A 23,933-nucleotide genomic window follows, 5' to 3' on the forward strand; every position below is an offset into this window, starting at 1 on the left:
AGGGACGCTCCGTGCCAAGACCAGCCCAGCCTCTTCTCCTGCCCCCAGGGTCTCCCAGTGGGAGCTTAGGATCCACAGGGGGGACCATGAGGCCCCAAGGCCGGGCCCCTGCCGGAGCCCCAGCCCCAAGGGGGTGATGGCACCTCGTGTGTGCTAAACACCTGTGCCTGCCTTGGCTCCCATCCTCCCAACAAGCTGCTTCTGCCCCATTTTACAGAGGAGGAAACTGAGGCTCAGAGAAGCTGAGTGACTGGCCCTGAGTCACAGGCCACTAAATAGCAGGGTGGGGTCTATCGGAAAACAGGGGCCTGCTCCTCTCCCAGGGCCCCTCCACTGATCACTCCCTCAGGGTCCCGGGGTGAGCCGCCTCTCTCGCTAAAGGGTCAGGGTGGCGGAGAGATCGTGAGGAGGTCAGGGACTCCCTCCCCGTCGGGGGGCAAATTCCACTGCAGGATTGTCCGGTATGACCTTGGGTGGGTCTCTCCCCTCCTCTTGGCCTCGGTCTCCTCACCTGTCCCGTGAGGATGAGGACCCCCCTTTTCCTGGGGGGCGGTGGGTCTACACAGGGAGCGTGTGGTGCAGTGTTTACACCTGGGACACGGAGCCCAGGGGCCTGGGTTCAGACCCGGCCCTCAGCACGAGTGGTGGCCTTGAGCTGGTTGCTTCACCTCCAGCTGTCAAATCGGGAGGAGCGTGATCATGTCGTCCCTGACACCGAGGTGTGCCGGGGGTCGGCTGTGGGCGGACGCAAAGCACTTAGGGCAGGACCAGGGTGAACGCTCAGTGCAGAGGCTAGCGAGGACGGTGGTGACTGTGACCCTGAGCCTAGTGATGGGACGGCACCCTGAGCGAGCACGTGCAAACCAGAGGGAGCCGCCGTGAGCGCTTTGTTCAGGGCCTGGGGCACAGAGTGTCCCTGTCGCTCCCCACCCCCGAGCCGGCCTCTTCTCAGGCCCGGGGTGCTCACTGACGTCACCCCCTGCACAGCGCCCCTCCCCCGGTGCTCAACCGTCCAGGCCACCACCCGGAATCCGGGGAACAAAGACGACCATCTCATCCACAGACCCCGGCCTGAAGCCAAAGCCTTCCCAGATCCCATGGTGAAAGGACGTCAGCCCGGGGACCCTTCGCCCCATCACCCCACTTTATCCCCATCACGGCATCTACCGCTTTCGGAAATTGTTCATTCCTTGGTGTGTTATCATTCGTCTCCCCCACAGGCTGCAAGCTCCCTGGGGCCTTGTCTGCGTTGTGCCCTGCTGCATCCCCAGGGCCCTGCACGGGGCCAGGCACTTGGTGCTCACGAGACACTTGATGAATGAATGAATGAATGAATGAGTGGATGGATGCATGGATGAGTAAAGCCGGCTCTCCCTGTGCCACAGTTATTAGTGGGGACTTAGGGTCAGGGCCTGATCCTGGCCCTGCTTGGTCCCTCCCCGGCTGGAAGACACAGTGGGGGGCCTGTCCACATCAGCCCAACCCCGATGTTCCCTTGTACCCAAGGTTCGGCATTCTGCTCTTTCCAGCTCCTTCTTGTCTTGCCCTCAGTCTCCTCGCACGGACAGGGCTGGCTGAGCCATGGGATTTCCACAGGCTCTACCCCCCCCCCCCCCCGCCCCAGAACCCCGGTCTCACAAAGATTGTGGGAGGATGTCCAGTATGGGAGGCTTGTTCAGAGAAGGCCTCGGGCTGCAGAAGGGACACAGTCATGCCCTTGGAAGCCTCACGAAAAGCATCGCTTAAAGCCCTGAATCTGAAGAGAGAGACAGTCCTGTCCCCCTGGATCCCCCAGTATGATTTGGGAGACACTGTCCTGCCCTTAGGAGCCCCTAGTCTGGGTGGAAAACTAGCTTTGCTTTATATACCTCCAGTCTGATGGGGAGTTGGGGGGTGGGGACAGTCCTGCCTGTAGAAACCTGCAGTCTGCTGGTAGAGTCCTGGTCCTCACCAGGGTCAGGAGCCCTCCTGGAGGGACCAGGAACGGGCTGAGGGGATCCCGGTCCCTGCGGACTCCCAGAGGCACGGGCTCACATTGTCCTGACAGAGACCATCAGGGAGGTGGCCCTTCTCATAGGGGGCCACCCCCTCCCTGAACTCTGTGCAGGAGACAGAGGGCTAGCAGCCCTCCCCAGGTCCTCGGACCCTAAAGCCGAGCTCCCTCCATAGGCACGGACCCGCTCTGACCCTGTCCCTGCCGTTCCCTGGGAGATGGGAGACCTGGGTCCCAGTCTCCCTTACCAGAAGCTTCCTGTATCACTGTGGACTTGCTCTGTCCATCTCTAGGCCCAGGGGTGGCTGGGTGACGTGTGATGGCTGTCCCTCCCTCCGCCCACGGCGCACGGGGCATCCCCTGCCTTCTGATCTTGCCCTATGCTTTTCCCCACACTCGGTGGTGGGCCGGTGAATGTTTAGCAACTGGCTCTCCAGGAGAAACAACAACAAACCCCGGTTTGTGGTATTTGCCGGTCCCTGGGGTAAAGCCACCATTTCAAGGCACCAATGAGACGTCACTGCAGGCGAGTTTGGAGGCGATGGGGAATAACAGCCCCGTGTATAGGATTTCCGTGCAACAGATGGAAATAACCTCAAAAGCAAATACGACGGCACGGAATCATAAAGCAATTAGGAAGACATGGGCTTTGAGTGTTTCCCACCCTTTTAAAATGTAATTTTCTTCATGGTAAGCTAATACAACTTAATTTTAAGTTGCGGTCGTGTTTAACAACTGGCCCACAAAATTCCTGCAAATTTAACCGTCACCTCTGCGAGTCGGTTTGCACTGCTCTGGCATCCCGCTGCCCCCCTCCCTTCCGTTCCCCACCCCCACCCCCGCCCCCCAGCCAGCCTCCCTGGTTCTTGATCCTACAAACTCTTGTCTAATTTGTCCTCTCTGTGAAAGAGCCCAAAATGCGGAGGCCCAAGCCCAGGAAGCCTGACCCCCACCTCACTTGGTCCTTGACACTTTCCATTTATTTCTCAGTGCCTTTATCATCAGAAATGACGGTTAAATCCAGCGCAAATACTGCTTTACGGGACTGAATTAATCACAGGGTGGGTGAGCCTTGGAGGCTTTATCTGAGCCTTAGGAGCAGTTAACCCTTCAGTCCTCACCGAGGCCACCACAGGGACGACCTTGGGCCCCAGGGGCCTCCCTGGAAGACCCTGTTTGGAACCTCATTGGTGGTCACCTGACGCCAGGCCCCTTGGCCCTCCTACAAGGGTTGGGGAGTCTGAGAGGAGCAAACGGGTAAAGCTTGAAGCTGGAAGGAACCTCCTCCTTTTGCAGATGGAGAAACTGAGGCCCGGAGAGTGGCAGGGTCTTGCTCAAGGTCACCTACCCCATCGGGGAAGATCCAGAGGGAGGCACGGGGCTCCCCAGCCTGGATTCCCCACCAGGGATTAGCATTTGTCCGCTGAGAGTCATGGCAATAACTGGCTCTGGGAACAGAACCCCCGCAGGCAGGGCTAGGAGGCCCCTGGTCGTCACAGAACCTGGGCCACCAGGTCCTGGGTGGTCTAAGGGACAGGTTCTCCCAGCTGCTCCCCACCAACCCCCATCAGCACCTCGCTCAAAAGGCTTCTTATTCTTTGATCCAACCTCAAGTCCCCCATTGTCCCTCTCCTGGTCTCTGATCACAGCCAGGCCCCCACGTGTCTGCATGGTACCCCCCTAACTGGCCCCCCAGTCTGTTCCCCACCAGTTAACAGGGTCGTGGGCTCAAAGAGCAAATCCCATCGTGTCGTTTTCCTGCTCAAAACCCTTCAGGGCCTCCCTCTGTTCTTAGAAGGGTCACAGGGACCAGGGTGACCTGGCCCCCGCCGGCCACTCAGACCTCATGGTCCCTGCCTGGGGTATTTGTTCACCTGCTTCCTCCCCTGGGGGCCTTCCCCCCGCCCCCAGGCCAGGTACTTCATTACCCTTCAGAATTTCCCAATTGTGTGAGGTCTCCTCCAGGAAACTCATCAGACCCCCAGCTCCGCCTTGATCCAAAGGAGCGTCTCCCTCCAAACATCTCAGTGTCCATTTATCCTCCTCTGAGCACCGAACCTCAGGTCTTCCCTGTGGTCTCCACCCTCCTCGAAGCCTCTTCCAACAGCCCTGGCTGATCCCCTTCCCCCGTGGCCCCTTCTCCCCCACGGCCCCTTCTCCCCCACTGCCCGGTCCTCATGCCTGAGCCCGTGGGGGCTGTTCGCCCAGCTGTCACCCAGGGGAGACTGTCAGGGCTGTGAGGACTGCAGCCGCGTCCAGCTGGTGGCTCCAGCTCCAGGGCCTGGCCTGGGCCTGGCACGTAGTGTTCGCCAGGAGGGGGCTGTCACTCATGCACTCTACTCATTCATTCACAAGTCTGCACTGAGCACCCACCGCTAAGCCCAGGTGGGTCCTGGGAGCCTGGGCTGCAACATGACTGAGCCCAAGGAGCCTCGCCCCCAGGGAGCAACCTGCTGAGCAAACCACGCAGCCACGGCCATTTGCTGCCTCTCCGAGGGGCATGGGGACAACGGGGACAAAGGTTCAGGCAGGGGTGGGGGCTTAGAGTCCCAGTCTGAGCTCGAAGGCCTCGTCCAGCACAGGGGGTCTTCCCTGTCCCCACCGCTGCCTCTCCAGGCCGGTGGCCCCGCGGCCCTGTGCGACCCAGGCCTTCTCTCAGTGCACGACATGATCTAAGGGTGGCTGACATCCACCAAGTACTGGCAGGATGCGGTGGTGGCCGGAGGGAGAGGATGAGGGTATTGAAGAAGCTGAGCACACGTGGGCCCGAGGACAAGGAGGGGATGCTCGAAAGGGCCATGAGGACAGGTCACTGGGTGGCCAGCAAGAGGGACCTCGGAGGGCCAAGTTCCGAGGGAAGGGGGTGATGTGGCTGCTTTGAAGCATCTCCCAGCACCTCAGTCCCCGCCAAGCTGCCATTGCCCTATTTTAGAGGTGAGGAAATGAAAGCTCAGAGTGGTTAAGGAACTGGTCTAAGGACACACAGCTAGGAAGGGGCCAGGAGCAACTTCACTGCCAAGCCCCTACTCAGCCCAGGGACCAAGATGTTAAACACTAAAGGGTTCTCTAAATGTGCAGGGGATGCTGGGAGTACAACGGAGACTGGCCACATATCCCCAAGTCTGGGGCGAGTTCCATCCTCTGCCACCTCTGAGGCCACCAGCCGCTGCAGTCTCCCCGCTGTCCTGTCTGAGGACTTTATCCAGCACTGCGGGACCTTGCTCTGCCCTCCGTGGGGCCACCCGGAACTCCGACCCCCTCAAGGGTGTAGCTTCCATCCCGAAGCACGTTGGGCATGAGTGCCTCCGAGGGTCCCTCGCAAGACCGAGCCCCAGTTACTCACACCCTTCCCTGTCTTAGCCCCTCTCACTTGTGTTCCTGAGAACCCTTCCCTAGCCCTTGCTTTGGGCTCTGCTTTCAGAGCCCGATCTAGGACACGGGACCAAGTCCCTCCAGAGGAGCCGGGTTCCACGCTTACCTCTTGAACACACCTGTGGGAGCCCAGGTAGGGAGATCCAGGTGCCTGGGGAGGGACAGGACTGGCTTGTGGGCACCAGAGCCAGAGTCTCTGGAAACACGGCAGAGAGCGTCCGCAAGGGAGGCGGGAAGAAAGGCCAAGCAGTCAGCCAGGCTGCCCTAAAAGTCAGCCTGAAAGGACTGGCTGGTGGAGGAGGAAATGGGCTGAGTCACTGGGGGCAGCTGAATGTGCCAGAGGACGGGGAGCAGGGAGGCCGGGGCTGCCGGCAGGGGTGGAGGCTGAGGGCAGAGAGCAGCCTCACTTGTGAATAAGGAACAGTGACGCCGAATGGTCTCAGAACTCTTGTACCCTATACCGTGGGTTTATTTCTCAGCTGCCTATTCTATTTCACTGATCCTTGATGTTTGTCTTTATGCCAATGCCACACTGTTTTGATTCCTGTCGCTTTGTAATAAGCTTTAAATCAGGAAGCGTGAGACCTCCAAATTCTTCCTCAAGGTTGTTTTGACTATTAGGATCCCTTCAGATTCCCTGTGGATTTTAAGGTAGATTTTTCTATTCCTGCCAAAAAAAAATGATTGGGATGACACTGAATGTATCAATTGTTTTGGGGGGCATGGACTTCTTGACATTAACATAAGATTAACATGCAGTGTAGGGATGCCTGGCTGGCTCAGTCGGTAGAGTGTGCGACTCTCAATCTTAGGGTTTCAAGTTCAAGCTCCAGGTTGGGTGTAGAGACCACTTAAAAAGAAAGTCGTGGAAAAAATTAACATGAAGTACGTAATATTGAATCTTTTAATCCATGAACATGAGATGTGTTTCCATTTATTTACATCTTCCTTAATTTCTTTCAGCAATGTTTTATAGTTTTCAATGTGAAAGTCTTTTACTTCGGTGATTAACTTAATTCCTAAATATTTCATTCTTTGTGACGTGCTTGCAAGTGGAATCATTTTCCTTTCTTACATTTTTTTTTAATGTTTATTTATTTTTGAGAGCGAGACAGAGCGTGAGCAAGAGGGGCAGAGAGAGAGAGGGAGACACAGAGTCTGAAGCAGGCTCCAGGCTGTCAGCACAGAGCCCGACGCAGGGCTTGAACTCACAAACTGTGAGATCATGACCTGAGCCGAAGTCACACACGTAACCCACTGAGCCATGCAGGCACCCCTGGAATCATTTTCTTAACTTCCTTTTCAGATAGTTCAGTGTTAATATACAGAAATGCAACGGATTTTTGTCAGTTGTTTTTGTATCCTGCAACTTTATTATGTATATTAGTTCTAATAGGTGTGTGGGAAGGTGGCAGGGAGGGTGGGGGGCTGCGTGGGGGTGGGGGTGGGGGTGGGGTGTAATCTTTAGGATTTTTCACATATAAGACCATGTCATATGTGAACAAAGATCATCTTACCTCTTCCTTTCCAATTTGGATGCCTTTTGTTGTTTTTTCTTGCCTGATTGCTCCCTCTAGAACTTTCAGTACTATGTTGAATAGAAGTGGTGAAACAGATCTTTTTCATTTTCCTGATTTCAGAGAAAAAGCTTTCACAATTTCAGCATTGAGTAGAACGTGAGTGATAAATTTGTGGGTTTTTTTTAAGTTTAACTTTTATGTTGTGAGAGAGAGACAGAGAGAGAATTCATAAGAGAGCAGGGAAGGGGCAGAGAGAGAGGGAGAGAGAGCATCCCAATCAGACCCCACCATGTCAGTGCGGATCCCGATGTGGGACTTGAGCCCACAAACCGTGAGATCATGACCTGAGCTGAAATGAAGAGTTGGATGCTTAATGGATTCAGCTACCTAGGCGCCCAATAAATTTGTGCTTTAAAGAAAGACCTCAAATCTCTCCACTTCTGGGTTTCCTAAATAAATCCTAGATGTTCACTGTTAGTCCCCATGGAGTTAATGGGCCTGGACCAGCCTCTTAATTTCATGCAAATCCCAGCTCATCTTATTTTGGGGGGGCAGTTCATTTGTAGTTTCTTCCCATCCCCAGCCAAGATTCTAATCCCTCCAATGTTCATGGTTCTAGTAATTATGGGGAAAAAATCCAAAGGACAAAACTTTTGCGTCCTGTCTATGAGATTACAAACTATAGTGGAGTTCATTAAATTTATTTTTGCAGTTTCTGAGGAGATTAGATTCACTCTGTGTGGCTCTGGAGGGCCAAACAGAAACTGTTTGGCAGAATCTTCCTGGAGGCAGATAGGAATTCAGGCGAAGAAGCTGATGGTCAGAGCCAGTCAGCACCAAAAGAGCCATCCCAGGTCCAAGGGTGAAGCGAGTAAGGTCCAGAATCTGGTGTGGTTACTGAATGGAGACAGTTCAGAGCAAGGGCTGTGTGGATCATACGTGGGTTCACTCTCCAACTCCCCCTCTCCCAGGGGCTCAGGCAAGGAGGTTGATTTTTCTAAACTTCATTGTGGTCTCTATAAGATAGTGATAGCTGTACCTAGCACAGAGCAATGCTCGCTGAGTGGTCTCTTGTCTTTGTTATTTAGAGTTGGGGGTGGGGCTTTCTTTCACTCCTGGTTTCTTGTACATCCTCTGTGTCCGTCAGGGGTCAGCCATGGTCTTGCTCTGCCTGTTCTTCATTCAGGATATTGGAACTGATGAAGTATCTGGAAAGTCTCCTGTCACCAGGGCAGAAGGTAACAGAAGGTGGGGGGAGTGTCTCACATTGGCATTTAAGTGCCCTGACACTTCCACTCACAATGGATGGGCCAGAGCTAGGCACCTAACAAGCCTTGTTGAGACATGAGGACGAGGAGCTTAGTCCTACCATGTGCCGAGAAAGGTGAAGTCCTGAGATACTCGGTGGACAGAACCAAGGAATCCTCTACCAAACACTCTTGTCTGGGCGCCTCAGTGGATGAAGTCACCTTTCAGCAGGAACTTGGGAGGAGAGCATGTTTGAGGAGAAAAGTTAAAAAACAATAATAAGGACTTTCTTCTTTTGGCACGACAGCATGTAGAGTTCCACAGACCCATATTCCTATGAAATTGGTGAAAAATACTAAAAAACAAAAACAAACATTTAAGGTCTCTAGAAATGGCCCTGTGGGCATAAAATAAAAGAAGAAACATTTACTCAAGAAAATGTACTAAAAATTGAAAAGACCTGTGAAAAGTCAGTGATATTTGGGCCAGGACACATGCCCTTACCATTCCTTCCCAGCTCCCAGATGGAAACTTTACTCAAAATTTGGTGGTGGGGTTGGGGGGGGGGGTGCCTGGGTGGCTCAGTAGGTTAAATGTCCTACTTTAGCTCAGGTCATGATCTTGCAGTTCATGGGTTCAAGCCCCACATCAGGCTCTGTGCTGACAGCCTGGATCCTGCTTCGGATTCTGTGTCTCCCTCTCTCTCTGTCCCTCCCCATCTTGAGCTCTGTCTGTCTGTCTGTCTCTCCCTCTCAAGAATAAATAAACATTTAAAAAATGTTTGTTTTTAAAAAGATGGTACAGCCAAGTACATGGGGCTCCCTCTCACTGTAGCTTCCAGCTAGAGATTCATCTTCCCAGGAAGAGCAGGACATAAGCTTTTCTCATCCTGCCCCCAGATGCCTGTTGCTATGGTTAAGTTCAAGGCAACTTCAGCTGAGAGGTGGAGGTTCCCTCCTTCTCTCCAATACCCACCTGCTCATGGAGTTGAATGCACCATCACTGAGAATCATGGAACCCTGATATCCCTTGCCCTGGGTCACAGAGTGGGAGTTCCAGACTGAAAGAAGCAAGCCCAAGAGACCTGGGGTATGGTTTCCCCATCCCCGAAACACTCAGATCCTGAAATGGGGAGGTCACACAGAGAGAAGTGCCATTGTCCCCACTCCCAGAACCAGAACTGAGGCAGAGAGATTTATTTTGCTCAGAGGGGAAGCTGGGCATGGAATAAAGAGCATCAAATCAACCTCTCCCCACCCCCAATGAGCCGATTTATTTACCACAGAATGTGGGGAAGTTCAAACCTATGGGAATTGTCAAAATCAGTGGAAGTTTTGGTAAAAGGCAATTGGAAAGAGATTAATAGATTTATTGGATTAATCCAGTGGATCAAATTGGAGGCCAGCAATTTTGCCACAGAGAATAGGAAAACATATAGGTATAAGAGTCCTCCTTGGGTCAGAATAAATCTCAAATACTAAGCTCTGGAACTATCCCTTCAAAGGAGCCCAAATTTGCTTAAATTTCTCTGTGAGGTAAAGTCAAAAGCATTGTTGAAACAATAGAGCAATTAGCAGGCCGTTGGTGGAGCTTAACAGTTGGGTATTGTCACAGACTATGAGTCTGGAGTTCTCTCTTGTCCAGCAAGAGAGTGGAGGCAGAATTGAATACTAGAGAGGCTAATGTCTGGAAGGAGACAAGAGTGCCGAACAAGGGTTTCGGCACCGTGTTTATTGAGTTCACAAGATATTACCCACGTGGTGAATGTGAAGAAAACAAGAGCTTACACATGTTAATGTGGAGAAAACAATCAGACAATAATCATTAACTTGTGTGTGTAAGAAGCAAAGGGTCAGGGGGGCAAGTGGAGTTTGTGATCAAGTAAAATAGTGTATTGGCATCAAATGGAAAGTAATCATGATCCCATTCTGACCCATTTATGTAAATAGAACCTATGTCCCCACAGGGTGTGGTCACTCTAGGGTGACTGTGGGCATACCCACTTCTACTCAGTATTGTACCAGAGGTTCTTGCCAAGGAAATTCGGCAAGAAAAAGAAATACAAGAGAATCGGATTTGAGAAGAAGAAGTTAAAGTATCTTTAGCTGCAGATGCCATGATCTTATGTTTAAAAAGTTCTATGTAATCCACAAAACCTATCACAACTAATAAAAAACTAAATATTTTAAAATAGTAAACATATTAAATATTAAAAATATATTAGAACTAATAAATAAGTTCAGCAAGGTTGAAGGATATAAGATCAATACACAAAAATTAATTATATTTCTATATACTAGCAATGAACAATCCAAAAATGAAATCAAGAAAACAATTACATTTACAGCGACATCAAAAAGAATAAACCATTAGGAATAGATTTAACAAAGGAAATATAAAACTTACTTATACTCTGAAAACTACAAAACATTTTGAATAAATTTAAGAAGATCTAATAAATGGAAAAACAGTCTACGTTCAGGTATTGGAAGGCCCAATATCATTAAAGATAACAATAGTTCCCAAATTGATCTACATATTCAATACAATCCCTACTAGCATCTCAGTTGATTTCTTTGTAGAAATCACCAAGCTGGGGGCACCCAGCTGGCTCAGGTGGTATAGCATGTGACTCTTGACCTTAGAGTCATGAATTCAAGCCCCACATTGGGTGTGAAGCCAACTGAAAGAAGTGGTAAAAAAAATCAACAAGCTGATTCTAAAGTACATGTGGCATTTCAAATGACCCAGAATAGCCAAAACAATTTTGGAAAGGAGGAATTTTGTCAGGTTTTCTGATTTCAAAACTGACCACAATGCAATGGAAATAAAGACAGCATAGAACTGGCATAAAAACAGACATATAAGTCAATGAGATAGAACTTAGGGCCTAGAAATAAACTCAGATGTCTGCTTCTCTTCAAAGGTTCCAAACAATTTGGGTGTGTGGGGGGTAGGGAGGGGAAGAATAGTCCTTTCAATAAATGATGTTGTAACATCTGAATAGCCACATTAAAAAAAAAATAAGTTAGACGCTTACCTTACACTATATGCAAAAAAATACAAGACATGGTTCAGACATAAATGTCGGAGCCAAATCTACAAAACTCAGAATAAGACACAAGAGCAAATCTTCATGACCTTGGATTTAGCAATAAATTTTTAGGTAGGACACCTAAAGCATGAGTAACAAAAGAAAAATAGGTAAATTTGATTTCATCAAAATTAAAAACAAACAACCAACTTCTGCTCTTCAGAGGAAACTGTCAAGAAAGTGAAAAGGCAAAACAAATATTGGGAGAATGTACTTGCAAATCATGTATCTAATAAGGATAGAGTAAGTTTTTTTTTTTTAAAAAAACCTCTTATAACTCAACAACAAAAAAGACAAATAATCCAATTAGAAATGGGAAAAGGAGGGTGCCTGGGTGGTTCAGTTGGTTAAGCATCCCACTTCTGCTCAGGTCATGATCTCGTGGTTGTTAGTTCAAGCCCAGCATCAGGCTCTGCACTGACAGCTCAGAGCCTGGAGCCTGCTTTGGATTCTGTGTCTCCCTCTCTCTCTGCCCTTCCCCTGCTCCTGCTCCATCTCTCTCTGTCTCTCAAAAATAAATAAACATAAAAAAAAGAAAATCTCTTATCACTAGCTGACCACTAAGTTATCTGAGCAGAGACTTCAATGGCAACACACCCCAAGAAATACAGACTTTACTGAACTAGTTTAGGAACTTCAACTAATCAAAGAAGCGGCAACAGAAACAACAACAAAAACAGCAACGACAAACTTCAAAGAGGGCAGTGGGACTCTGATTTCCTGAGGTGCCCCATTAGATTATTTAAAATGTCCAAATTCCAATAAAAATTACAAGACATGCAAAGAGACAAACAAGTATGGCCCATACACAGGCAGAAAAAACAGTCAATAGTGAATGTCCTTGAGGAAGCCCAGAAGTTGAGCTTACTAGACAAAGACTTTAAATTAACTGTTATATAAATATGAATATATTCAAATAACTAAAGGAAACCACATCTGAAGAATTAGAGAAGTGCATGCACCTGATATCTTCCCAAATAGTGAATACCGATGGAGACAGAAACTATATTTTACAAGAATCAGGTAGAAATTCTTAAGTTGAAAAACCATAAAACTAAAAGAAAAAACTCAATAGTGACTCAACAGCAATTTGAATTGGCAGAAAAAAAATCAGTGAAGGTGAAGCTAGGTCGATTGGTAATAGAACAAGAAATGAAGAAAAATGAGCAGTCTCAGAGACTCATGGGATACTATCATGCACACCAATATACACATAAAGGAGAGGACAGTGAAAGATCAGAAAGAATATTTGAAGTAGTGGCTGAACATTCCCAAGCTTTATGGAAAACATTAATCTAACACATCCAAGAAACTCAACGCACTCCAAGTGGAATAAATTCAAGAGATACACACTAAACACACAGTAGTCAGACCGTCAAGAAGTCGAAGACAAAGAGAATATCTTGAAAGCAGTAAGAGAAAAATGACTCATTACATACAAGGAACTCTCAATGATATTAACAGCTGATTGTTCATCAGAAACCATGGGGGCCAGAAGGCAGTGAGATAACATATTCCAAGTGCTTAAAGAAAAAGTTGTCAACCAAGAGTTCTGTATCCGGGAAAACTATCCTTCAAAATGAAAGGAGAAATTAAGCTATTACCAGATAGGCAAAAACTGGGAATCTGTCACTAGCAGACCTGTCCTACAAGGAATATCGAAAGGATTGCTTCAGGCTGCAAGGACATTAGATGATAATCTTAGTCCATGAGAAGAAATAAAGAGCATTGGTCCAGGTATCTGCATAGGTGGATGTAAAAAAAAACAAAAAACAAAAAACAAAAAAACAAACAAACAAAAAAAAACAACAAAAAACAGCAGGAATGTAATCTTTGGTAATTATTTTCTTCTCTAGGGTTTAAAAAACAACTTCACAAAGCAATAATTATAAATCTATTGTTGGGCTCATATACAGATAATTTCCAAGACAATCATAGCACAAAGGAGGGAAGAGACAATGGGGCTTTAATGGGAGCAAAGATGTTTTTATACTATTAGAGTTAATCAGATATTAACTAATATGGTATTAATCTGAACTGGATTGTTTTAAATTAATATGTTAGTTGTAAACCCAGAGGCAACCACTTAGAAAATAATTGTAAAATATAGTCAAAGAAACAAGGAAACAAAGAAACAAGAAACAAGGAAATTCACTGCCAGAGCTGAGATTCCAGCTTGGGCCAATGTGACTCTGTGCCTGCTCACCCTGTCATGGGCAGTCTCTGCAGCCACTTGTCACCTCCATGCTCACATGTGTTCATGAAGTGGGCGGTGTGGGGAGCAGGCTCTCTGTAGAAATGTGCCAGAAAACGAAGGCAGGAAATGTGGGGGGCCTGTCCATGGTGCTGAAGCTTATTTGGTGGCGGCTGCGGGGGTGGGGCAGGGGCTTGCTCCAAAACACAAGACTCTAGATTTTTCATCATAAAACTTGTGAAATCAATTCATAGCTGCTTTCGTGGCACACTTAGTCCCTGACACTAATTCTTTAAGGAGCTTAAGAATCACCTGGTTAAGGCTGGATATGTCTGCTCAAAATGCTGATTCCCCAGGCCCCAGCAGTTCTGATTTGGTGGTTATCAGATGAACACGTGGAATCTGTCATTCACACAGGCGCCCCCACCACCCCCTGGCCTCTTCTTCCCAGCCTAAGGTGACCCTGACACATGAATGTATCCTGGTTTTTAGGATATCCCAGGCCCTGTTCTAAAGACTTTGCATTCATTTTTCACAGTTTTTCAGAACACAGATTCTGGATCCAGCCTACCTGCATGGGAATCCAGACTGCCTGGCACAAAGTACACATTTTATAATATCAGCTCTCTCTGTTATTTTCTTATTTACCGATTGAAGAAATCCAGAAACACAGGTATCCTCAGCTTCGTTTCATGGGTGAGGACAGGTGGGCACAGAGAGGGAAAGCAACTTGTTTAAGGACACACAGCGAGTGAGTCACAGAGCTGAGCTCAAACTCCACGCCACATGCCCCTGAAGCCGGTGCTCTAACCACTGCCCCACTGGCACATGGGGACCGTGGCCAGACCCTGCCCTTTGCACCTGCCCCTGCCTGCTGAGACCACCTCAGGTGCTGAGTCAGGCTACCGCCCCTTTGAGATGGGGGCAGGGTTCCTGGGGGCTGGGGGAGAATGCGGGGTGGACTCCCGGCATCTTCATGTCCTCCTGGACCTACCTCAGATCATGTCAGGACTCAGAAGCTCAGCAGGAAACAGGTGTCCAACAGGTGTTCTCTCTGGGGGGACTCTAGTGTCCATTTATTGGTACTTACCTGGAGGGAGTTCAACCTGGCATCTCTCATACTGGATGGGAAGGTGAGAAGGTGATGACAGGTAGCTTCCAGATGATAGGCCCGGTCTTCAATCCCGGCCTTCCCATCTTTGAGACCTTGGTCCGGCCTCAGCTTCCTCATCCGGGAACTGGGTATAAGAGTAGAGCCCACCTCTGCAGGCTGTAACGGCAGGGTAGGACGTGCAGCACAGTGGCGGGCACACCGGGCAAGGGCTCGATAGCAGTTAGCAGCTCCATCAGCCGAGAAGAGGCTGTAAAGCAACCACAGAAGTTTGCTGGGGGTGGGTGGGTGGGGCGTCTCAGGGATTGCAATCCAGGAGACACCGTTGACCTACGCACTGAAAGCGTGCTCCAAATCGCAAGCCAAGCAGGGAGAGCAGCTTATAAAAGCAAGTTCCCCAAAGTCACATAACTTGTTTTGGAGGAATTATGATAGGCAGTGATGGCATTAACCTGGCTATCCAATCCACAATTGGCTATTAAGCTAACATATGCTACATTATCTCTCTTTCAGTCTGAAATAGAAAGATGTGTTCCAGAAGGTGGCCAAGGTGCAACTGACCAGTGATAATTGACAAAAGTCAAGGGTCCACCGTGTTCTAAGAGTTGAAACAAAAGACGTGCCCCGGCCCTGTTTCCTCAATATCCCTCTGACCCTATCTTGAATGACTCTTAGCTCTGCTTACTTCACTCGGGAATCTTCTTTCACAGCTAATGATACTAGAACTCCCTGCGCACAGGCAGAGTCAAATGGGCTTTCCCTGGCATGGTTTCTTCTCGGTCTTAGCTTAGAAGTTTATCTGGAGCCTGAGGTCATCCTAGCCATCTCTGCCCCAGAAGGCTCTCCCTGGAATTGTGTTAAGCTTCCGGGGCAGATGTGGGAGACAGACCAGGGCTGGCTGTCAGCCCAGAGTCCTTGGAGGCTCCAAAAGCTGACTGGAGCCCCTGGGCCTCATCCAAGCCCAGCTCCCTTGCGGGCTGGGGTTGGCGCCCCTGCTGTAATGGAGCCGGCCCCCGCCTGCAAGCTTCCCCTTCTGGTGTGTGACTTCAGAGGACATTTGACAAATGCCACTCTAGAAGAATATGCAGAGAACTACCGAGGGCTGGCAGCCTTTCTCAGCAGGGGCAGACAACTAAAGGCAGGTGGGACGCGTCTGCCGGGGGTAGAAATTCAGCCTTCTGCTGTAAAATTGTGTGTGGCCTTGGGCAAGTTCCTTCTCTGTTCTGAGCCTTGGATTCCTCATCTGTCAACTGGGGTGTTACCATCTGCCCGGAGCTCAGAACATTGTGGAAGAACAGCGTGGGGTAAGATTGCAGGCGCCAGCGCACTTAGAGCAATGATGAGCATTTATCAAGTGCCAGGGGAAGGACTTCCTGGTCATTATCTCTGGATCCCAACAGCAACCTTGTGGGGTAGGTGTTATATAAACCCCCAAGGCCCCCAGCAGGTGAGGCAGCAGGCTCAGAGAGGTCGAATGCTGTTTACCTGAGAAATGAAACTGGAATGCCTGGGTGGCTCAGTCTGTTAAGCGTCCAACTTTGGCTCAGGTCATGATCTCACGGCTCGTGAGTCCGAGCCCCGCGTGGGGCTCTGTGCTGACAGCTGGGAGCCTGGAGCCTGCTTCGGATTCTGGCTCCCTCTCTCTCTCTCTGTCCCTTCCCCACTCATGCTCTGCCTCTGTCTTTCAAAAATAAATAAATGTAAAAAAAATTTTTTTTTAAAAAAATAACGTTAAAAAATAAAATAAAAACTAACAGTGATTTTACCAGCAAAAGTGAGTTGATTTGGGAATGACCGAGTTGCAAGGTGGAACAAGCAATCTGTAGCAATGCCGTAGCAAGTCGAGCCCACAGAGGAGAGGAATGTTGCTTTATGGAGAAGGAGGTAGTGGGAGGGGTTGTTGGGAAGGACAGTCCCGTGGGGAAAAGCTGGGGTGGAGGGTGATGACAGTGTCTCATTGCCTGACTTGCTGGGATAGTGATTTCCTGTAAGAGATGCGCACTTTCCCCTCTGGGGTCTGTAATTGATGACTCTTTCCTGCTGACCATTCTTCTGCTGGGGTCTGTCACGGACAATTCTTGCTGTAATTGATGTTGGGTGGCGCCCGCTTCCCCTTCTAGCCTCCTCCTCTAGTGATGTTTCCCTTTATTCATGTGCACCATGTCTTAGCCAAGGTCACAAAGCTGCTCAGAGGAAAAGTGGCCTTGGACCGGGGCGGGAGGGAGGGTGGGGGGATGGGAGGGGCAATGGAATCCCATCCAGGACCCTCCTCAAGCCTCTGTCTCCCTCAACGCAGCGTGGGCATCCCCGGCCGGGACACCGTCCCCACGCTTCACCCTCCCATGCCCCAAAGTGGCATCCTGCATGGGGGAGTCTAATGGGTGCTTGGTGTACAAGTGCGGACTGCATCAGGTAGGGCTGGATCAAGAGCAGCTTAAAGATGCCGTGACCCCGAGAAGGAAAGTCACGGAGCCTCTAAATGCCTGCTGTGTATGTTAGTAAAGGTGGCCAGTTAAAAGCATAAAGGTTTGGGGCTCCTGAGTGATACAGTGGGTTAAGCGTCCGACTTCAGCTCAGGTCGTGATCTCACCATTCGTGGGTTCAAGCCCCACATGGGGCTCTGTGCTGACATCTCAGAGCCTGGAGCCTGTTTCAGATTCTCTGTCTCCCTCTCTTTCTGCCCCTCCTCTGCTCATGCTCTGTCTCTCTCAAAAATAAAAAAATAGATATTAAAAAAAAAAAAAAAGCTGAAAGGCTTATCATGGCAGGGGCTTGGCCAGCACCTGTTTGAGACCCTCTAATGTCATTCGCTCCCCTGACCCTGCCTGGTCAGTGATGGGAAAGCTCAGAGATCTACCGCTTTTTATTTCTTTTTCTTTTTCTATTTCTTCTTTTCCTTTTTTTTTTTTTTTTTTCTGTTTTTAGATTTACTGCTCTTAATAAAGCAAGTGGTGGCCAGGGCTTCCTTCATAAGAGAAAGGTCCAGCTGGATTGCCCTCCAGGCAGGTGAGCCCAGGGCACCCACATGCTGGGACTGGCTTCCTTCCTCCTGCCCACTCAGGGACCTCCCTGACTTCCCTCATGGATTATTGTCTGCAAAAATCAAAAACAGCTGATTTCAGAGCCGTCACGGGCTGGGAGGGAAGCGGAAGAAAGAGCTGGGGCTCAGTCTCATGTGCTGTGGTGTGCCGTGAATCCCGGTGGGGTGAACCTGTGACCCCCAGGTGTGCCACCCCCATCTCTGAACTTGACAGTTACGGATGTCCAGGCCGAGCCGGTCATGTTTGCGGCGCATTCGGACTTGAGACTGTGCAGTTTAGCTTCTGTGCGTGGCTGTTTGCGGACCTGCTTGGGAGTTCTAAAGTCAGGGCCAGGTCACCCGTGGTCTCCTGTGTCCCCGGCCCCAAAGCTGGGAGATGCCAGGCGCTCCTGCCTCCACAGCCGCTTCCAGTCTCTGAGCCAGCTGGTGTTCAGGGCCCTGCGGTTCAGGGCTCTCCTCCACTCTCCCCTCCTCCGGGGTGTGAGCCACTACTGACACCATTTTAATGGCGGGATTTGGGATTCAGAAGGAGTCCGATGTGATAAGGCCAAGACAAAACTGACACAGGATGAGATACTAGAGCAACATGGGCCGGGAAAGAATGCTGCTTTAGTTCCAGTTGGGCAGGGAGGGCTTCTTGGAGGCGGAAGCATTTGGGTTGAGGCCTGAGTGCGGAAAAAGGAGCGAGCACACGGAGATCTAGGGGGGTGGGCAGAGGAGGGAGTGGCGACCTGAGACCCTGGGCAAGCTTAGGAAGGGAATCAGAACACCGGGGTTTAGATCTCAGCTCTGCCCCGAATCATCGAGGGTTTTATGGCAAGTTGTTCCTCTTTCTGGGCTGGGGTTTCTCCCTCTGCAGAATACGGTGTGGTCCACACCTGCTTGCTTCGCTCTGCAGAGTCGGGAGGATGCAGTGAAATAGCATATCTGGATGCGGGAGAATCCCGGGGTGCAGAGGCATCCTCGGCCCCTCTCTGCCCGGTCTACCCAGAGAAAGTCCCTGGGAGCAGCCGGGGTTAGAGGGGCTGGATATGATCCGGGTAGCTGAGCAGAGGCCCCCTTCCCTCCTTTCTCCCACCTACTTGAAGCCCTGCCCTCAGCCGGTGTGGTGGGAGAGAGACAGAGACAGAGATAAAAAGAGACAGAGATGCACACAGGGACACCCAGAGAAGGGAGACAAGCAGCCACCTACATACGCAGCACAGAGTCAGAGAGAGACGGGGAGACCCAGGCAAAGCCTGAGATGGAGACAGAGAGGCGAAGAGAGAGGGGCTGGAGTTCGAGACGGGTCATCAGAGACGCTGTCAGGTCCTTAGAGTGGCCGAGAGTGGAAAAGTAAAGAGCGAGGCGAGAGTCCAGAAACTGGGGGTGGGGTGGAAACACAGAAAAACGGGGGGTGGGGAGACAGAGACGCCCACGGGGAGGGCTGAGAGCCCAGAAGTGGAGCAATGCAGAGGCACAGAACCTCCTGAGCCTCGAGGTCCTCTCCTGTAAGCAGGGTGGTAACTGCACCCCAAGAGCTCTCCACCTCCGTGGAGCCCTCGGGTGGCCTTCCCTGGGGCGATGGCTGGGGGGACTGGGCTGTGGCGGTTTAATCTTTACAACAGTCCCGTTTTACTAATGAGGAAAAGGAGGGTCAGAGAGGTTGAGTGGCTCACCCAAAGTCACGCAGGAAGTTGAAGAGGCAGGACTGGGCCTCGATCCTCTGGCTCTGGGTGCAGTGTTTCTCCCACGACACGCGGTAAGGTGACTCAGGGTTCGCAACACTCCGATCCCTGAAGATCTGCTGGGAGCTTCCTGCCTGCCAGAAAACTGGTTCATCCTTCCTAGGAACCTGAGGCCCTCAGATCTGAGTCTCCCAGATCCCCGGATTGGTAACAGCAGCAAATACGGGGTGGGGGCGGGGTAGTGAGCAAGGAAGAGAGGGAGAGAAAGCCATTGGTTGATTGAGAAATAGAGGCGGAGCTACCAAGGTGGGCAGGGTGCGCTCTCCGAGAAGGCCGTGCATCGACTCGCGGGCATGCGCACACTAAGCTCCGCTGCCAGGGCCACCAGGGTGGGGTGGGGGTTGTCCCCATCAGGCCTCAGGTTTCGAAGCTTGGGCTCCGTCTAACTGAAGTCGTCTCGCTACCCTGCCCCGAACAGGAATGAGGTCCTGGAGAATCTACGTGAGCTTTAACGAGCTGACGTTCTGAGTTGGATGAGCTTCAGGGACGCCAAATTCTCCGCCTTAAACTTTGGTCAACTTAACAATTCCTGCATCCCTGCTCGTGGGCTTAGGCCCATCCCGTTGGGGGGAGGGGGAGCTGTAGGAGCTGAGGCCCGGATTGCCCCCAAGAAGCAGAGAGGGTTCAGGGAGGAGGAGCAGAGATGGGAGGGAAGGCCAGCTTTGCCCCATAAACCAGGTCGCGAGGTGGGAAACCAGCCGGGGCTTAGGCCAACGATTCGCAGCTTTCCGGGATTATACACCCAGGGAGGGTGTACAGGCGGGAGGGCATTTTCCTGGGAGGAAGGTCTAAAGCATTTATCAGAGTCTCAAAGGAGTCTGTATTAGTTAAAATAGGCTAGGCTTTTGCTTCCGTGACCGACAAACCCCAAATCTCAGTAGATTAACATCTAAGTGGTTGACTTCCTCTTCTGATAAACACCTGCGTGTCAGGTGACACTCAGGGGCTGCTGTCCCTGGTGACCGGTGATGGGATGAGTCACATCCATCTCAACGTGCAGCCCCCATTCCCTTCAACAAGGGGAGCGAGCTGGGGCGGGGGTAGGGGGGTCCTCAGCCCACAAGTGACACACGTCACTCCCATTGGCTGGAACTAGTAGTTCATGGCCCAACCAGCCGCAGAGGAAGCTGGGGGCGGAGTCTTCTGTTCACTCGGGAAGGAGAGGACCGCCTGATATCGGTGGGCAATAGAATGTCAACATTATTTGGAGATTTTAGAAACTGAATATTCCCAGGCCGCAGTTTTGGGGAGTTCTGTTCTGTGGTCCAGGAAACTGTGTTTTAACACGTCTCACAGCTGAATGTGTGCACAGGTCTGGCCACCGCTGGAGCGGAGCCTTGTCCAATCGGAGGGCTGCATGCCTGCTCTCTTCTATTTATAGCCTCCATACTGCCATGGCTCACTGATGTCCTAGCATCACATCAGAAGCCGCCCTTATTTAAAATCTGAGACCCCCAAGGCTTACACACTAATACCACCCCAGGGCCCATTTCACTGGTGGGACAGCTGACACACAGAATGCACGTGTTGCTGGGAAGGTACCACTGGATCTGACACTGTGGACCGCTCTCCTCCTCTGGGATAAGGAAAAGGGGCGCATCTCCCTCAGTGCCCCAAGCCACATCCCCAGGGGGTGCGCCTGTCCCCCCTCAGTGCCCCAAGCCACATCCCCAGGGGGTGCACCTGCCTGGCAGCTTTCGGGGTCGTGGAACCTGAAGACACTGGAAACAGAGGTCATTGGCATACGAATCACTCTCATTATGGCCGGTCCACTCCTGGCTACTGCTCTCCACTTCTGCTGGGAGAACGAGACTGGAAGGACAATGCTGGTTTCCTCTGCCAGAATGAATAAATATAAGACAAATAAGATAGTACTAAGGGTAATGAAGCTCCTGGGGCAGATAATTCACATCTCCCGAAACCTGGGCCTAGTTCCATCGCCACGGCCGGCCCTGTGTTTGGAGCTGATTAAGCCAAAACAATTAACAAGTTATTGTCTTTCTGTTGCTAGAGCAAGGCTGGCTTCCCCGGCTGGGCAGTGGGCAGGCGTCGGAGTTGGCTTGGACTGGTTCATGAGGGCCCGTCGAGAGCCAAATGTTAAATAGTCAGGAATTTTGTGAGCCAGTTGTTAAACCATGGGTTGATTGAAATTGGCCATGGTGGGAATAGTTACACCACAGAAATTGTTGATTCAGGACTCTTCTTTTTTCTTTTTCTTTTTAGCGGGCACACCACCATATTAGGGTCTTTGTAAACGGCTAACTCAGATTATGAGGAGAAAGGGGCAAAACTTGTGTCCCTCTGGTGCCTACAAAGCCCCACAATGGCGGGGGGTGACTTAGAGAATGTAGCCATTAGTGAGTATATCGCTGGCCCTTCTGTACTTGGAATGGGTCCCCGAGAAGGGGGTTTCTGGGTTTACTGAGGATGGATTTACCACCGAGCCCAGGGCCAGGAGGGCCTGCCAGGCTGGATGTGGAGCACACGTGGGGGCTGGGGTCAGCTGTGGGCAGGGGAGGGTATCGCTGGGGTCCACGGTGCCATGTGCGTGGACACGAAGGCCTTCTGTCAGCGCACACAGGACAGGTGCAACAGGCATGTGTCTGCCGTGCCCGCGGGGGATGCTCTTGATGAGCACTGACACGAACTGCCACTCGTTCACCAGTGCCTGTGATGTGACTAGGAGCACAAGAAGGTACCAGAATCATTATGAGCTTCCTATTGTTGCTGTAACAAATTACGCCACAAGCTCCACGGCTTGAAACAGCACAAATCGGCTCTACATATAAGGAGCAGAGAAGTCCCCACTCCATCCTGACACCAAGTGAAAAGCTGAACAGACTGAAAAATCAACAACTTTTCTTGGAAGCATGAAAGAAGGGAGGATCCAGGGCAAACTGGTGGCCCTCAGACCGGAGAGCCGGTGAATTCAGGAGGCACTGCTTACCGAGGCGGAGGTTCCCAAGTGGAAACCAGAGCAGGAGATCAGTGCTGGGGCAGGAAACCCTGAACCTTAATTGACGAGTTGAAGGATGCTCAGTGTGGACAGCTCAGAGGTCAAATCTCCGGGGGACCCAGTGACGAGGTGGCCCCCACAAAATTCTGCAGGAACGCAGCCAGATTTCCACAGTAAATATTGGAGAAAAATTCCCCCAGGCTTCCAGCAGGCACACTGGAAAAGACAGCATTCTGAAACAGGCCAGAGCACCCTGTGCTTCTTAATCAAGCCTGCCCTCTGGGGAACTAATTAACCAGAGCACAACCTGCTGGGCCATCAGAGACCAACTGACCTGGCGAAGGGAAATACACAACTCCAGCCTATTCAAACCATCCTGTCCCACCGAGAGGGGGAGAAAAAAACTGAGAAGCCCTTGTAAGCTTGGAGGTCTGGAGGCACGGGGTTCACTAAAAGACGGAGCCCTAACCATAGGACTACAGAACACCCCCCTCCCCCAACACCTCATGATATTACCAAAAGCCTATTTGAAGCCATTCTTTTCACCCAGCACATCATACCCAGCTCTCAAGAAAAAACTACAAAGCATATCAAAAGTCAACACAATGTAAAGAGGAAGAGCAGACATCAGAGACATACATGGCAGGGACACTAAAGTTATAACACTGGAATTTATTTATTTTTTTCCAGACTGGGGGGGCGCCTGGGTGGCTCAGTCGGTTGAGCATCTGACTTCCGGCTCAGGTCATGATCTCACAGTTCATGAGTTCGGGCTCTGTGCTGACACCTCGGAGCTGGAACCTCCTTCAGATTCTGTGTCTCCCTCCCTCTCTGCCCCTCCCCCACTTGCGCTCTGTCTCTGCATCTCAAAAATAAAGAAAAATAATTTTTTTCCAGACGAGGAATTTAAAACAACTATGACGAATCTGCCATGGGCTCTAGCAGATAAAGTAGACAGCATCCCAGAACAGATGAGCAATACAAGTAGAGCTGGAAATCCTAGGAACCAAAAAGAAATGCTAGTGATAAAAAGCACTGTGACCAAAATGAAGAATTCTTTGATGGGCTTGTTAGTAGACAGGACACAGATGAAGGAAGAATCTCTGGGCTAGAGGATGTATCAGTAGAATCCCCAAAAGCCAAAAAGAAAAGAGAACAAAGACACAGAACATAATCAAATTATCCAAGGACCGTGGGACAATTACAAAAGGGGTAACATACATATAATGGGAAGACCAGAAGGAGAAGAAAAAGGAACAGAAAAAATACCTGAAACAACAATGCCCAAGAATTTCTCCAAATTAATGTCAGGCAACAAGCTGCCAATATCAGATCCAGGAGTGCAGGAAACACCAAGCAGGATAAGTTCCACCCCTTCCAAAATAGGGAATACACACACACACACACACACACACACACACACACACACCCCAAAAACGAAACTACTCTTGGGTATATCATCTTCAAACTACAGAAATTCAAAGAGAAACAAAACATTCTGAAGAAAGCCAGAAGCTGAATATGACTTTCCTATAGAGAAGTAAAGGTAAGAATGACATCCAACCTCTTCTTAGAAACCAGAAAAGCTGGGCATTTGGGTGGCTCAGTCAGTTGGGCGTCCGACATCATCTCATGGTTTGTGAGTTTGAGCCCCACCTTGGGCTCTGTACTGACAGCT

Source organism: Panthera onca, chromosome C1 (genome assembly GCF_046562875.1).
Source record: "Panthera onca isolate mPanOnc1 chromosome C1, mPanOnc1 haplotype 2, whole genome shotgun sequence".
NCBI classification, from domain to species: Eukaryota; Metazoa; Chordata; class Mammalia; order Carnivora; family Felidae; genus Panthera; species Panthera onca.